The 13,677-nt window shown below is 42.5% G+C and overlaps 1 protein-coding gene across 1 annotated transcript in view; it reads right to left on the bottom strand.

Annotated features, from left to right (window-relative positions):
* MTMR3 (myotubularin related protein 3) overlaps nt 1–12,567 on the bottom strand; it is a 78,862-nt gene extending 66,295 nt beyond the window's left edge. The window contains exon 1 of the mRNA XM_081113672.1: nt 12,383–12,567. The gene's annotated coding sequence lies outside the window, so the exon portion shown is untranslated. The remainder of the gene's footprint in view (nt 1–12,382) is intronic.
* Nucleotides 12,568–13,677: the final 1,110 nt, after the last annotated feature.

The raw sequence follows: 13,677 nt of genomic DNA, 5'->3' as shown, positions 1-13,677 counted from the left end.
CTGAAGGCCTTAAACTACGACTCCAGACGAAGCCAAAGAAACACACACACACACTGTTCTCCAACATGCCAAACCACCATAGTCTCTGCCGTTTGCCGCAGGGTCAGAATTGGAACCTCAAAACTTTAACTTGCAAAAACTGCCTGCAATCTCTTTTCCAAAGAAAAAGGTCCCATTTCTTTCTTTTGGCCTTATATTGCTAGAAAAAGAAAGCTCATTGCACTGGAATAGAGGATAATTTAGTTCAAGTACCTAATCAACCATAAAACACAAAACATGTCTTATGTCTTGTTCACATGAAACTCTGGCTACCAATGTTAATATTTCCAGGCATCTTGGGGGAGGAGAGGAGAGGAACAGGAAACTCTGTAGTGCTAATAAACATGTTTTACTTATAGACTTTTCATAACTAATTACATAACCTAATGCTGCTACTTAAAAGAAAAAAGTCAAGAATTCACAATTCAAAAGCTACTAAAAACATAGTATGAAATTATGCACTAATGTTTTATAACTAAATTTATCCACTAAGTATGTGTGCCTAAATTTTAAAAAGTTTAATGATTTAGTGTAAGATTATTTACATAACAAATTATTCCCATTCCAGAGTGGACTTGGGGGGGGGGGTGAAGTTTACTAAGCAATTTACAATGACCTGTGACAATTACAAGCTTTTCCAGGTCAAGGCACCCTATTTTCATTTTTTTTTTAGAACCATTAAGAAAAAAAATCCATGGGCCCTGGCAATGGTGGTTCAGTGGTCAGAGCATCGGCCCGCACACCTAAGGGTCTGGGGTTCGATTCCCAATCAAGGGAACATACCTGGATTGCAGGTTCAATTCCCCAGCCCCAGTCTGGGTGAGTTTGGGATGCAATCAATCTATCTCGCTCTTTCCACCGCTCCTACTATCTTTAAAAAAATCAATGGACTAGGAGGTCATGTTTTGATTATGGGTCAGGTCACATGCCCGAGTTGCCAGCTCAATCCCCAATGGGGACCATGCAGGAGGCAACTGATTGATAATTCTCTCTCATCATTGATGCTTCTATTTCTCCCTCTCCTGCCCTCCCTCTGAAATCATAAAAACATATTTTTAAAAAATCAATGAAAAAAATATCCTCAGGTAAAACAAGAAAACAAATCAAAAAACACACACACACATGGCCACATACACATGTGTGTGTGCATGTGTGAATGCATGCTTTTTATAGCACCTTATTTGTAGTTATCAAAAACTGGAAAACAACTCAAATGAGCTTGAAGAATGAATAAAACTGTGGTACATCCTATAGGAATACTACGTAGCAATAAAAAGTAATAACTGACACCCAAAATACAGATATCTCAAATTGTATTATGTTAAATAAAAGAAGCCAGAGTCAAAACGCTACATAGTACGTGATTCCATTTATATGAAATTCTGGAAAAGACAAAATTATAGTAACAAAACAGATCAGCAGTTATCAGACACTGAGGGCAGTAGAAGGGGCTGACTCCAAAGGGTCAGGGAGAAATTTTCTTGAGGTGATGAAACTATTCTACATCTTGATCGTAGCAGTTTCCCCCCTGGCTGGATAGCTTAGTTAGTTAGAACATCATTCTGATAAGCCAAGGTTGCAAGTTTGATTCCCAGTCAGGGCACATACAAGAATTAACCAAAGAATGTATAAATGAATGGAACAATAAATCAATGTTTCTGTTTCTCCCTCTCCCTCTCCTTCTCTTCCTCCCCGCTCTTCCCTCCCTCTCTTCCTCCCCTTCCTCCCCTCTTCCTCTCCCTCTCCCTCTCCCTCTCCCTCTCTCTCAGAAGAAAAAAAAATCGTGTTTCCAAAACTTTCAGAACTGTACTCAAAGAGTTTCACTGTATATAAATTATACGTTAGTTTGAAAAAACTTTTAGACCATAGAATCTTAATTATTGGTCTGAAAACAAGGACCAGATGCTACTTAAGCAACCAAAGCAGGAACATTAACCCTTGTTAGATCTGCTTCCAAGTTTGAAAACTCCCTTCTATTAACATTTTGCCTAGAAATCTAAACAACAGTTGTAAAATAGTCATAAATTCCCTTAGGATTAAAAATATATTTTAAAGAAAACTACCTAGAGCTTTGTCGAGGGAATAAAACCAAGGCAGTAAATATTAACATCACTCTTTCCCAGAACCACGATGGTCACAACAAATGAGGTTACTCTCCTAATCTGGCTTCAAAAAGCCCAAATTTTACTTCAAAAACCTTTTTAACATTTGTCTAAAATCATTAAGTGCTTTTACTTAATTAGGCATTATAGTAAAATAGTTAAAATAAATGTTCAGGTTCAAGTCCTATTCATTTTGGCTCAATGGATAGAGTGTCAGCCTGCAGACTGAAGGGTACCGGGTTCGATTCCAGTCAAGGGCACATGCCCAGGTTGTGGGCTTGATCCCCAGTAAGGGGCTTACAGGAGGCAGCCAATCAATGATTCTCTCTCATCACTGATGTTTCAATCTCTCTCCCTCTCCCCTCCTCTCTCTAAAATCAATAAAAATGTATGTGTTTTTTGAAGTTCAGATTCAAGAACTCAAATACCTAGGCAAGTTATTTAATCTCATTTTGCCAAAATTTCCACATCAGTAACACTGGAATAATTATAGCTACCTCTGAGAATAATCCCAGACAATTAAATGAGTTAATACATGTAAATCATTTAGAAAAGTGCCTGGCATATTTATGTAAGCCTCAGGAAGTTTTAAGCTAATACAAATGAATGATGTTAATAATCATTAGCTGTGTGTCTTTGGACAAATCATTTTACCTTTCTATATCATAATTCTGCTCTATAAGATAAAAGACCTAAATTCAATGGCCTAAAGGCCCATCTGGTAGTAATACTATTCTATGTTCCTATAATTTTTACCTGAATTGCACCTAATCGCCCTGCAAAGATTAGGTATTATCCTTTTCTATAGAAAAATCTGATACCAAAATAAACTACACAACTTGCCCAAAGAGATAGTAAGATGAAGGCATAGCCAAGATGAAGATACGGTATTCTGAGATTCCTCAAAACTGTTCTCCAAAAATTTTAGTCCTCCATCAACTCCTTCCCTTCTGATAGACACAGGTATGACATACCAAAAAAGCTCTCCACTTTATTTTTAAAATTCATTAAGCTATACAGCACATTTGTTTTATGCACTCTTCTGTATGGTCATTTTATATCATAACTTTAAAAGGTAAAATATGGCCCAGCCAGTGTGGCTCAGTGGTTGAGCATCAACCCATGAACCAAGAGGCTGCTTGTCTGATTCCAAGTCAGGGCACATGCCTGGGTTGCTGGCTGAACCCCCAGTAAGGGGGCATGCGGTGCGAGGAGCCAGCCAATCGGTGTTTCTCATCATTGATGTTTCTATCTCTCTATCCCTCTCCCTTCCTCTCTCTAAAATCAATAAAAACGTTCATTCACAGTGGGTGGCTATTGTTGCGTTGACAGTTGTCACTTTTTATTTGACAGTCTAAGGGGAAAGAGGTCAGTGTACCTAACTAGATATTGCATGTTTTAAAATTTCTTGTGGCACACTGGTTGAAAATCACTGTACTAAGGTGCGATATATATTTGAAACACAGTAATACCACATTTTAAATACACACAGATTATTTATAGGAAGAATATAAGAGCATGAGCTAAGAAACATAAATAACTTCTGGATAATGTAAATAAGATTTGAGGAGTACAAAATGGATTCAATTGCATATTTTAATATTTTTATTTATTGATTTTACAGAGGAAGGAATATGAAGCAAGAAAATAGTCACACTATTCCACCAACCAGAAATTTATCATTAATATTTCCATTCCTGTCTTTCCAAGGTCCCTCTTATGTATAAAAGTATTACTTCACTTACTAAACAGGATTTTAAGTACAGCAAAACAAAAAGGAAATTAGCATACTAGTTCTTTGAAAGATTAAATTCTCTTCAGTATTTTCACAGTAAGCCAAAACCATGTGTACAGGAAACTGCAGAGAATGAGACAAGTGAAAGAAATCATACTTGCTCCTTTTCATTCATTCACCCCACGGCAAGCTGGTGTCCATGTTTCAAGAATCACTGTATACCCAAAGACTAATGAGTATGTTTCTTTTAAATAGCAGTCTACTACATAAATAATAATACACACACATATATACACAGCCTTGCCAGTAGGAGGGACACACACAGTAAAAGTAATTATTATATCAAGACTAATTTTTTGTCACCCTGAAAGTATCATTAACAGAAAGTAAAATGATACCTGAAAGGCTAATATAAACGTAATGACCTCTCCCACAAAAACATTGTCTGTGCATATCAGATGAAGGGACAATGCACAAAAAATGGTGAGCGTTGGTTTTACAATGCTGTAACTTATTTACTGATATAAACAAATATGTAAGAGTTGAAATAGTCCATCCACATTGATAACTTACTCTATACTAGACAGTATAAGTGCTGGGAAGTGGAGAACAGCCATCAGTACCTATTTCTACAGGGTTTACAATCTACCTCTTTAAATAAGATGTCAAACATTAGGCATGTGGCTTCCAAAGGAGTCATAACATCTCAAATCTTCATGAAGTTCTAAAAAGATGTGAAAAAAACCTTATAAATCATGCTATTTAAAGTAAAAAGGGATATCTGGACTTTTTTCCAAAGCACTGTATATAGCAATCATCTTCAGTATAAATTACAGTATCTCATTTCTTTAACTGGCAAAAAATAATCATTCGAGTTGCTCTTTTCAATAATATCTTTCTCTGACAATGACCCATAAGAAATAACTGAAATTAAGTTCCCCAAGATGGGAGAAGAAAGGGAGACATTTTTCTAGTGCAAAAGCACCATTTCCTGATGCCATCCATAACTTACAGGGGGAGGTGGGGCAAATCAAAAGCATTTATTCAAACTTAAGAAAAAAGTTATCTTTAATCTAAGATTCATCATGGAAAGTTTGGCCTGAGAAAGCATTTTTTAAAAGTTAAAGACTCAGGCTCTTCCAAATGGAATTAGAATGACAGGTTAATTGTGGTACTTTGCAAGCAAAGGAAAGCAAGTAGCAATTATTCACCCCTTTACTCAGTCTCTAACACTTAAGCTCTTAGAAAATAAGGATATGTTATAACTGAACTGCTTTCCATAAAGCATAGACATTTTAAAATACACTCTAGCCCTAATCGGTTTGGCTCAGTGGATAGAGCATCGGCCTGAGGACTGAAGGGTCCCAGGTTCGATTCTGGTCAAAGGCATGTACCTTGGTTGCGGGCACATCCCCAGTAGGGGGTGTGCAGGAGGCAGGTGATCGATGTTTCTAACTCCCTCTCCCTTGGTTAGAATCATCCCAATATGCCAAAGTTACGGGTTCCATCCCCGCTCAGGGCACATACAAGAAGCAACCAATGAATGCATAAACAAGGGGAACAACATATCAATGTTGCTCTCCTCTCTCTCTAAAAAAATAAAATACACTCTACACCAGGGGTGGGCAAACTTTTTGACTCGAGGGCCACAATGGGTTCTTAAACTGGACCGGAGGGCCGGAACAAAAGCATGGATGGAGTGTTTGTGTGAACTAATATAAATTCAAAGTAAACATCATTACATAAAAGGGTACGGTCTTTTTTTTTTTTAGTTTTATTCATTTCAAATGGGCCGGATCCGGCCCGCGGGCCGTAGTTTGTCCACGGCTGCTCTACACGATATCAGCTCTTCACATTTAAGAGAAATACACTTACTCAGAATGTTTCCTACCCTATTATTTGCCCTTTTCTAAATTCAGTCACCTCCACAATGACAAAAGATATCAAGCTGATGCTTTATGAGCAAGGTTTATATGTTGGCCCTTATTGTAGACATGACTCTCAACAGCATGGGACACTTTAAAGCAGAGTATCAGAATCCAACTAGGCTGGACCATCTGCAGAGCTAGTGGAAATGCCCCCCAAAAAATCATCCATGAAAGCCCAACAACACATCGTAAGAGTCTAAAGCTGTGATAACCACAGCAGAGTATAATTATAATATACCTCAAGGAGTACCCAAGAAGCTCCACTGGAGTAAAGGAGAAAAATATTTTTTTAGCTTTATGTTTAATTCTCACCCTTGTTAATTTTTTTGGCGGGAGGGGTATATTTTATAAGGTACACAATAACCAGTTACTATACTTATTATCTGTCAATTAAATAAGTACTTAAAGACTGAGGATTAATGCTCAAAAAAATTTTTTTTACTGTTGGGATGAACAATCAAAAAGTTTAGAGAGCACTGAAGTACTCCTTGTCATTTTCATTTTTACCTGCCCCTTCCACAGAGTTAAGCTGTAAAGGCTAAAATCTGATGTCGAACAAAAGAACAAACTATTTTAAGGTCCCACCACCAAGCTAAAAGATAATAAATCACTATCAAGAACACATGGAGTTGGACACTAGTATACTGTTGGTAGATCTTTAAAATAAACATCTATCAATACAGTACCTTGAGTATATTCAAATTTAAAATATACACTTTTTGACCAGATAAGCCCACTTTAAATATTTAGCCTAAGGAAATAGCATAATTGTACAAGAAAAAGTCCAAACCAGTTCATCACAGCACTATCTGAAGAAAACAAAATTGAAAATGGACATTAACAGAACACTAAATACCCATTATGGGAACATCAATTTGACATGGAAAGTTGTTGTGTAAGTATTTCAGTAGATAATATATAAGAGAAAAAAAAGAATTACCAAGTTATTACATCTAAGTGCGATTATGGATTACCTCTACTTTTTTAATTCTCCTGGGTTATCTCAAGTCTTGTTTTTTGTAGCGTTTTTTTAAATTTCCATACTGAATATGTTCTGTAGCTTTTATAATCTAAAATAACACTTTCTAAAATTTGAAATTTAAATAGGATTAAGTTAAAATTCGTTACTGTTGCCCTATGGCACTTCCAAAAACTTTTTCCTTAGCTTTATACCAATTCTCTCCAAATGAAAAATTAATCAATATACTTATAATTCCTTACATTTTGTCAGATTATCAATAGATGGATAATTCAGAGGACTGAATGAATTTATATTTCGCTTCTGCAACTAAATTATAAAAGCATTAGCTACAAAATAAATTAAATTTAGAACCCAGAGCCCTAACCAGTTTGGCTCAGTGGATAGAGCGTCGGCCTGCGGACTGAAGGGTCCCAGGTTCGATTCCGGCCAAGGGCATGTACCTTGGTTGTGGGCACATCCCCAGTAGGGGGTGTGCAGGAGGCAGCTGATCGATGTTTCTAACTCTCTATCCCTCTCCCTTCCTCTCTGTAAAAAAATGAATAAAATATATATATTAAAAAAAAAAATTAGAACCCAGAGAAATGAAATCAGGAAAGCGTGCTACATGCTACTATCGCTCATAATGAAATCAGTCTAAACATCATGTAAAGCAGTGGTTCTCAACCTTCCGGCCCTTTAAATACAGTTCCTCATGTTGTGACCCAACCATAAAACTATTTTTGTTGCTACTTCATAACTGTAATGTTGCTACTGTTATGAATCGTCATGTAAATATGTGATATGCAGGATGGTCTTAGGCGACCCCTGTGAAAGGGTCGTTCGACCGCCAAAGGGGTCGCGACCCACAGGTTGAGAACCTCTGATAAAGACACAAACAGGCACATAAAAGACCCAAGCCTGGGCATATCCAGATGATTTGTAGTGGTCGGCACCAAGACAATACCTAAAGGAAAGAGTGAGTAAGAACATTAGCGTAAGTTTATGTCTTACCTTTGTTCATTAAATCAACAATTTATAAGAGTGATGAGACATTTCACCTTTAAAAGAATACTGTGGCTTTAATTTAACCCAACTTCACAATTTTCTTACAGTTTTTCATTTGTCTTACGCCTTAGAGACAGTCAGCATAACTATAAAGTCTAGGTACCTTGCCCTTAAGCAACTGCTTCAAAGTTTTACCACAACTCAAGAAAAATATACTTTACCTTGCAACACATAAATATATAATCATATATTTAAAAAATAAACAAGTTTCCCAAATCAATACATACTTTCACCACTTGCAATGTGCTGATATTTTTAATGCTTTATTTTATTTATTTTTTATTAATCTGAGAGAGAGAGGAAAAATAACATCAATCGGTTGCTCCTGCATGGGCCCCTGACTAGGGATGAATCCAAAACCTGGGTATGTGCCCTGACCAGGATCCAAATCCACCACCTCTTGGTGTACGGGACAACACTCCAACCAACTGAACCACCCCAGCCAGGGCTTAATGCTTTTTTAGAGCACCATATTTATTTCATTACCCTGTGGCATTGCCACCTGCCATTTAGAAAAGATAGCACTACAACTTTACACAGAATGTACTAAACTCCGTGACTGCCACCTTCCACCACAGCTCCATTATAACAAAATGGGTGAAATCCAGCAAGTCTATCCCAAGTGCAAAACCTGGCACAAATGTGAGACATCCCAGGTCTTTCTGAAGTTCCTGCAACACTGTGACTATTCCTATTGGCAGATGGGATACAAGTGCTGAAAGGTTTCTCCAGGCAAAGTACAGAAACAGAAATCTTTTGTTGTCGTATCAGTTACATTAGTAAAATCTGCACTTGAGAATGCCTAGCAAGTTTACCATTGCTCCACAAACCAACTCTTCCAAGAAAATAAAAGAGGATCCTACCACAATAGGATTCTAATATCATACCCTTACATTTTTAGATTGCTTTCCATATACATCATTTCATTTGATCCTCCCCAACAGTGAGATAGAGAAGTTGGTATTCTTCCATTTACTAACGAGGGAACTGAAGCTCAAAGGCCTTACCTGGCTTGCCAGTAACAGCACAGCTAATGAGCACAACCTATGCTTGAACCCAGGATTTACTGATTTACCCACTCTCATGCTACAACAATTTTCATTTTGAACATCTGATGCAAATGTGAACTTAAAAGGTATGTTAAATTTCTAGATACAAAAGTGAAGATGAAAGTATGATACCAATATTGATCATAAATTAAGATTAAAAATAGTAATGTTAACAATTTCAGTAGCCTCTTGATTTACTGGGAATCCTAGTTCAAGTCAATACAAATTTGGTTTCATACTTTGTCTTTGGTCAACATTTCACTGATTATAAAATTACATATAAATTCACCATAGAAAATTACAAAATTGGGTGGTCTGTAAGAAACTGGCCACATAACTTGCACAAACTTCCCCCAAACCATCCTTATGCTTGTGGCTTCACACTAAATTATCAAGTTCCCTGTGTGAAATCCGTTTGATTTCATCACTAAGTGAATTACAACAGCATAAGCACGTTGTTTCTGCATAATACTTGCAACATGCACTCAATTTCCAGAGCACTTTTGAACAACATCTAAAATTCATAAGCTTAAAGGCAGAATGTTCCTTTTTTAGTTAAAATGGCTCATGTACCTTTGAGATGAACACCAACTTAATTACAAATTATTAAAGATTTGGAGAATCAAGCTGAAGAAACTACTTGAGATCAAGGAATAGAACCCTTAATTGTACAGATGAAGAAACTGAGGCCCGGATGTGACATTTCCAACAGCAATCACGTAATCAGTTAATAGTGACACAGCCCCACCGGCGTGCTGTGTTGAGCATCGACCTGTGTATGAACCAGGTCAATTCCTGGTCAGGGCACATGTCTGGGTTGCAGACTCCATCCTCAGTCAGGGATGTGCAGGATGAGTCCAATCAATGATTCTCTCTCATCACTGATGTTTCTATCTCTCTCCCTCTCCCTTCCTCTCTGAAATCAATAAAAATATTTTTTTTAAATATCCTTAAAAAAAATAATGACACACAAACTCTCCGCCAATCTATGGTTTCCCATTATTCTAAATGTCTCTGCATCGAATAACATGTGATCCTTAAAAAAGTCACTAACACCTAAAAAATTTAAGACACATTTTTTAAAGACACATTTAAGATCTAAAAACTAGGGGACAGGATAGTGTCCAATGACAGTCTTTAGAAAAACAATCTCTTGAACTCAAAGTTACAAACTACTTGAGCTAAAAACTGGCTCTTCACTCCAATGCAAGAAAGATATCAAGTAGCTTTTAATAACTAACGTTACCAACCACCTTAACAGCTCTTTTTCCCATCTCAATACTACTCATTTACTCAACAAATATCCGATGGCGTATTATGAGGGAGCTCCAGCGAGTCCTGGAGAAACCAAGGGGCTAGCAGACACGGCTCCTGTAAGGCACACTGGGTGCCCTCCCCGCCCCCGCCGCACTATGAATACCGCCTTCATAACTCAGCATTCCACTTCACCACATGAGGTGCTAACCAGAACTCCAGGAGACTTAAAAACTGCCTGTACCGCTCCTCGTGGCCTGGGCAAACTTCAAGGACCTTTCACAATAAACCTTCCTGGTTCACAACCCTTGTCTCAGAAAGCTCCCCCACCTCCCCTCACTTCCCTGGAACCGGAGCCAGGTGGCTGGGAGCGACCAGGCTGGGGGATGATGGGACGCCCCTTCCCTGGACCACTCCGGGAGCCAGAAGCAGACGCACTGCCTCTCCCTCCGCTTCTGCCCACTAGATCCTTCCGCGTCCCTCTGAACACACCCCCAGCCGGGCAGTGCCTCACTCACCAAGTGTGTCCGAAACACCTTGCACAAGTAACTGTAGGAGATGCTCAATTCTGTTTAGGTTTCTCAGGCTTCCCCTTCTGCCCTACCTCCCAAACTCTTAAAGATCTACAAGCAGAAAAGCAGTCACCCCGAAAATGAAATGAACAAGAATCACCTGGAATACTAAAGGAGCCTAGAGCAGAACCTCACACACCTGGCTGCCCGGCCCCTCCTCCCGAGACTGTCATTCCCGTGGCCCCGCGGGGGGGGCCGGGGACCCGCATTTCAGGCCGTTCTTCCTACTTCGGATGACCGAGGTGTTGACTAGTAACCAGGTGAGCCCTGAGCTAGAGAACCCGGCCAACAAGCTGAGAAACCTGGGTCCTCCCATGGGTCCTCCTTGCCATTCACGACCAGTGGGCTGCACGTCGGTGCTGACCCCATGAACGGGTCTGGGTCACCCCAAAACCAGGGAGGTCACGGGAGCCGACAGAGGCCTTCTTAGGCGGCCCATCCAAAACTCCAGATCCCCCCCAATTTTAGTTTAATCGCACATCCTGGGCTGGGCGAACTCAAAACAGCGTCATTCCGGGCGCCCTTCCACCCGCCCTCCTCCTGCATCCCACCACCGCGCCTGACTTTACGGCGAGGGCCTTGCAGCCGAAAAGGGGAGGGAGGTCCCCATCACCAGCATTTTACGCTAAAACAAACAAACAAACAAAAAAAAAACCCATCTCGTGTAATTCAACCCGGGCCTCCACGGAATTACCGTCCACATCATGAGAAACTACGCTGGACCTCAACTCGAAGAGTGTGCGCACTTTTTATTTCTTTGTTAAAGAAAATAATAAGATACAATCGGATAACAAAGTGAAGTATCAAGATACTAAAAAAAAAAAAAAAGCAAACAGTCAAGAATCCAGGTCTCGCTCTGCAACAGCCACCTCGACCTCAATCCCCAACTCGTGGCTCGTGTGGGAGACTCACAGGTGAGGTCAGAGACCCCAGAGGAGCTGACTGAAGTGGGATGGACCCCACTCTTCACCCATAACATGGACCCCATCGCTCCGAGGTCAAGTCGTCCGGCAACAATAGGATCTCGGGGGCTCCGCACCGCCGGGCCATGCCCGTCCCCCTCGGAAGTCACACCGTCCCCGTCGGCGGGGCTGCCGGACCGGCGTTCCCCGAGCTCCCCGCGGCCGCCGCCGACCACCCTTCCCACCGAGAACCACCCGGGCGGGAGGATGCCCGGCCGCACCGCCCGGCGGCCACTCCTCCTTCCCACAAGTCCCGGGCCCGCGCCGCTCGCCACGGGGGCTCCCCTGGCTTCTGGCCGCAGCGGGCGCCCCAACACCCGGCCCGGGCGAGCGGTGCACACTCACCTCCCGGGGGCCCGCGGGCCTGGATCCGGACGCTCCGGGGGAGGAAGCGCTTCACACCCCTAAGCCCAAGGGCCCGTCCCGCCGAGTCCGGTCAGGCCGCCCCGGCCCCGGGAGCCCGCCTCCCTGGCGCCGAGGGTCCGGGCCGAGCCGGGCCACTGGGCTCCCCTCCCCGCGCCTCCCCCTGGCGGCCGCCGCCGCCGCCGCCCAGGACACCCCGCTCTCCGGCCACGCACGCCGGCCACAGCCCCCCGCGGGCCATCGCCTCCTCCCGAGGGTGACAGCCGCCGCTCCCCGGCCGCGGCCGGCCCCTCCTCCAGCTCCTCCTCACCCCGGAGGAGACGGGAAGGGGGGGCGGTGGTGGGCTCCTTACCGGGCGGCAGGACATGGTGAGGCCCGCCACGGCACGGCCTCCTCCGCCACCCCACGAGGCTCCCAGCCAGGGCCGGCGGGGGGCAGCGCCTGGGCCGCTGGAGCGTCTCGTCGGGGTGCTCCTCCGCCGTCGCCGCCTCCTCCTCACAACCACAACAACATGGCGGCAGCGGCCACACAGAGCGCGCTCCCGTCGCCGGGCCGGGCGCGGGGGCGCGCGCGCACGCTCGGGCCTTCAGCTGGCGGTCGGGAAAAGAGGGCGGGGCGACGCGGGTTGGGAGGGGGCGGGGCCCTGGTCGCTGGTCACGCCCCCTGGTGGTGGGCGGGGCTTCGGAGCGTAGGCGTGCCCGTGGCGCTGGAAAGGTTGGCGGAGAAGCCGGGCTGGAGAAGGAAGGACAAACAGGTGGTCCCACCGATTTGCGGGGAGACAGGTTTTCCTGCCTCTATAGCTCTCTAGACGAGACAACGCCTCAAGCTACTTAACCAGGGAACTAGAACAATAGTACCCAGTATTAAAGCTAATTTCATAGAAGCAGGTAAGGTTAGTGTACTCAAGGTTCCACTTATATACCATTTCAAACTGCTTCCGCTAAAGCTCAGCTGGATGAAGTGAGTGCAAACAAAAAAAATATGTTGTAACCCATCCAAAACAGCCTGCAGAATTTTACATACCGGGACTGAATTACCTCAGGCCCTAGCAGAGTTGCATTTTAACATTATGCCCTTGACTTTATGGAAAATGTCTGAGAAAACCAGTCAAATGAAATACTAGTATATCCTTGCATTTGGTGCATCGTCCCGTCCCCCCCCCCCCGCCCCCCAGTACCCTCTGCAATGATTTAACCATTTTATCATGTTTACCCATTACAATGTCAAAGCTACTTGAAGATAAGGATCGCGTTTGCTTTGTTATCCCCAGCATCTAGAACTTCACATGACAAGCAATGGGCAGCCAAATTTCTTGGTTAACTAATCGCTGCTAATATTTATTTATACAGTTCACCTAATTGAGTCCTCACAGCTTGAATACGTAGATACTATCGTTATCTCCATTTTACAGATGAACAAACCGCAGCCTGGAATAGCTGCAACTAAAACAAAATTCAAGTCCAGACCCAACTGACAGCAAAAATCATGCCTTACTGTCCACTTTGTGGCATCGTCACCTGAAATAAAATCCCAAGTAAGAAATTTCATTCATTTGAGCTCAAAGTCAGGAACGGATTTGCTTTACTCTCACAGAAACAGATGTTCTTCCTTTCTGTTATGCAAGCTGATTGCCTATCATTTCACCTT

The sequence above is a fragment of the Myotis nattereri genome, assembly GCF_964212035.1.
Source record: "Myotis nattereri genome assembly, chromosome: 19".
NCBI classification, from domain to species: Eukaryota; Metazoa; Chordata; class Mammalia; order Chiroptera; family Vespertilionidae; genus Myotis; species Myotis nattereri.
This window is presented reverse-complemented; position numbering and strand designations above follow the sequence as displayed.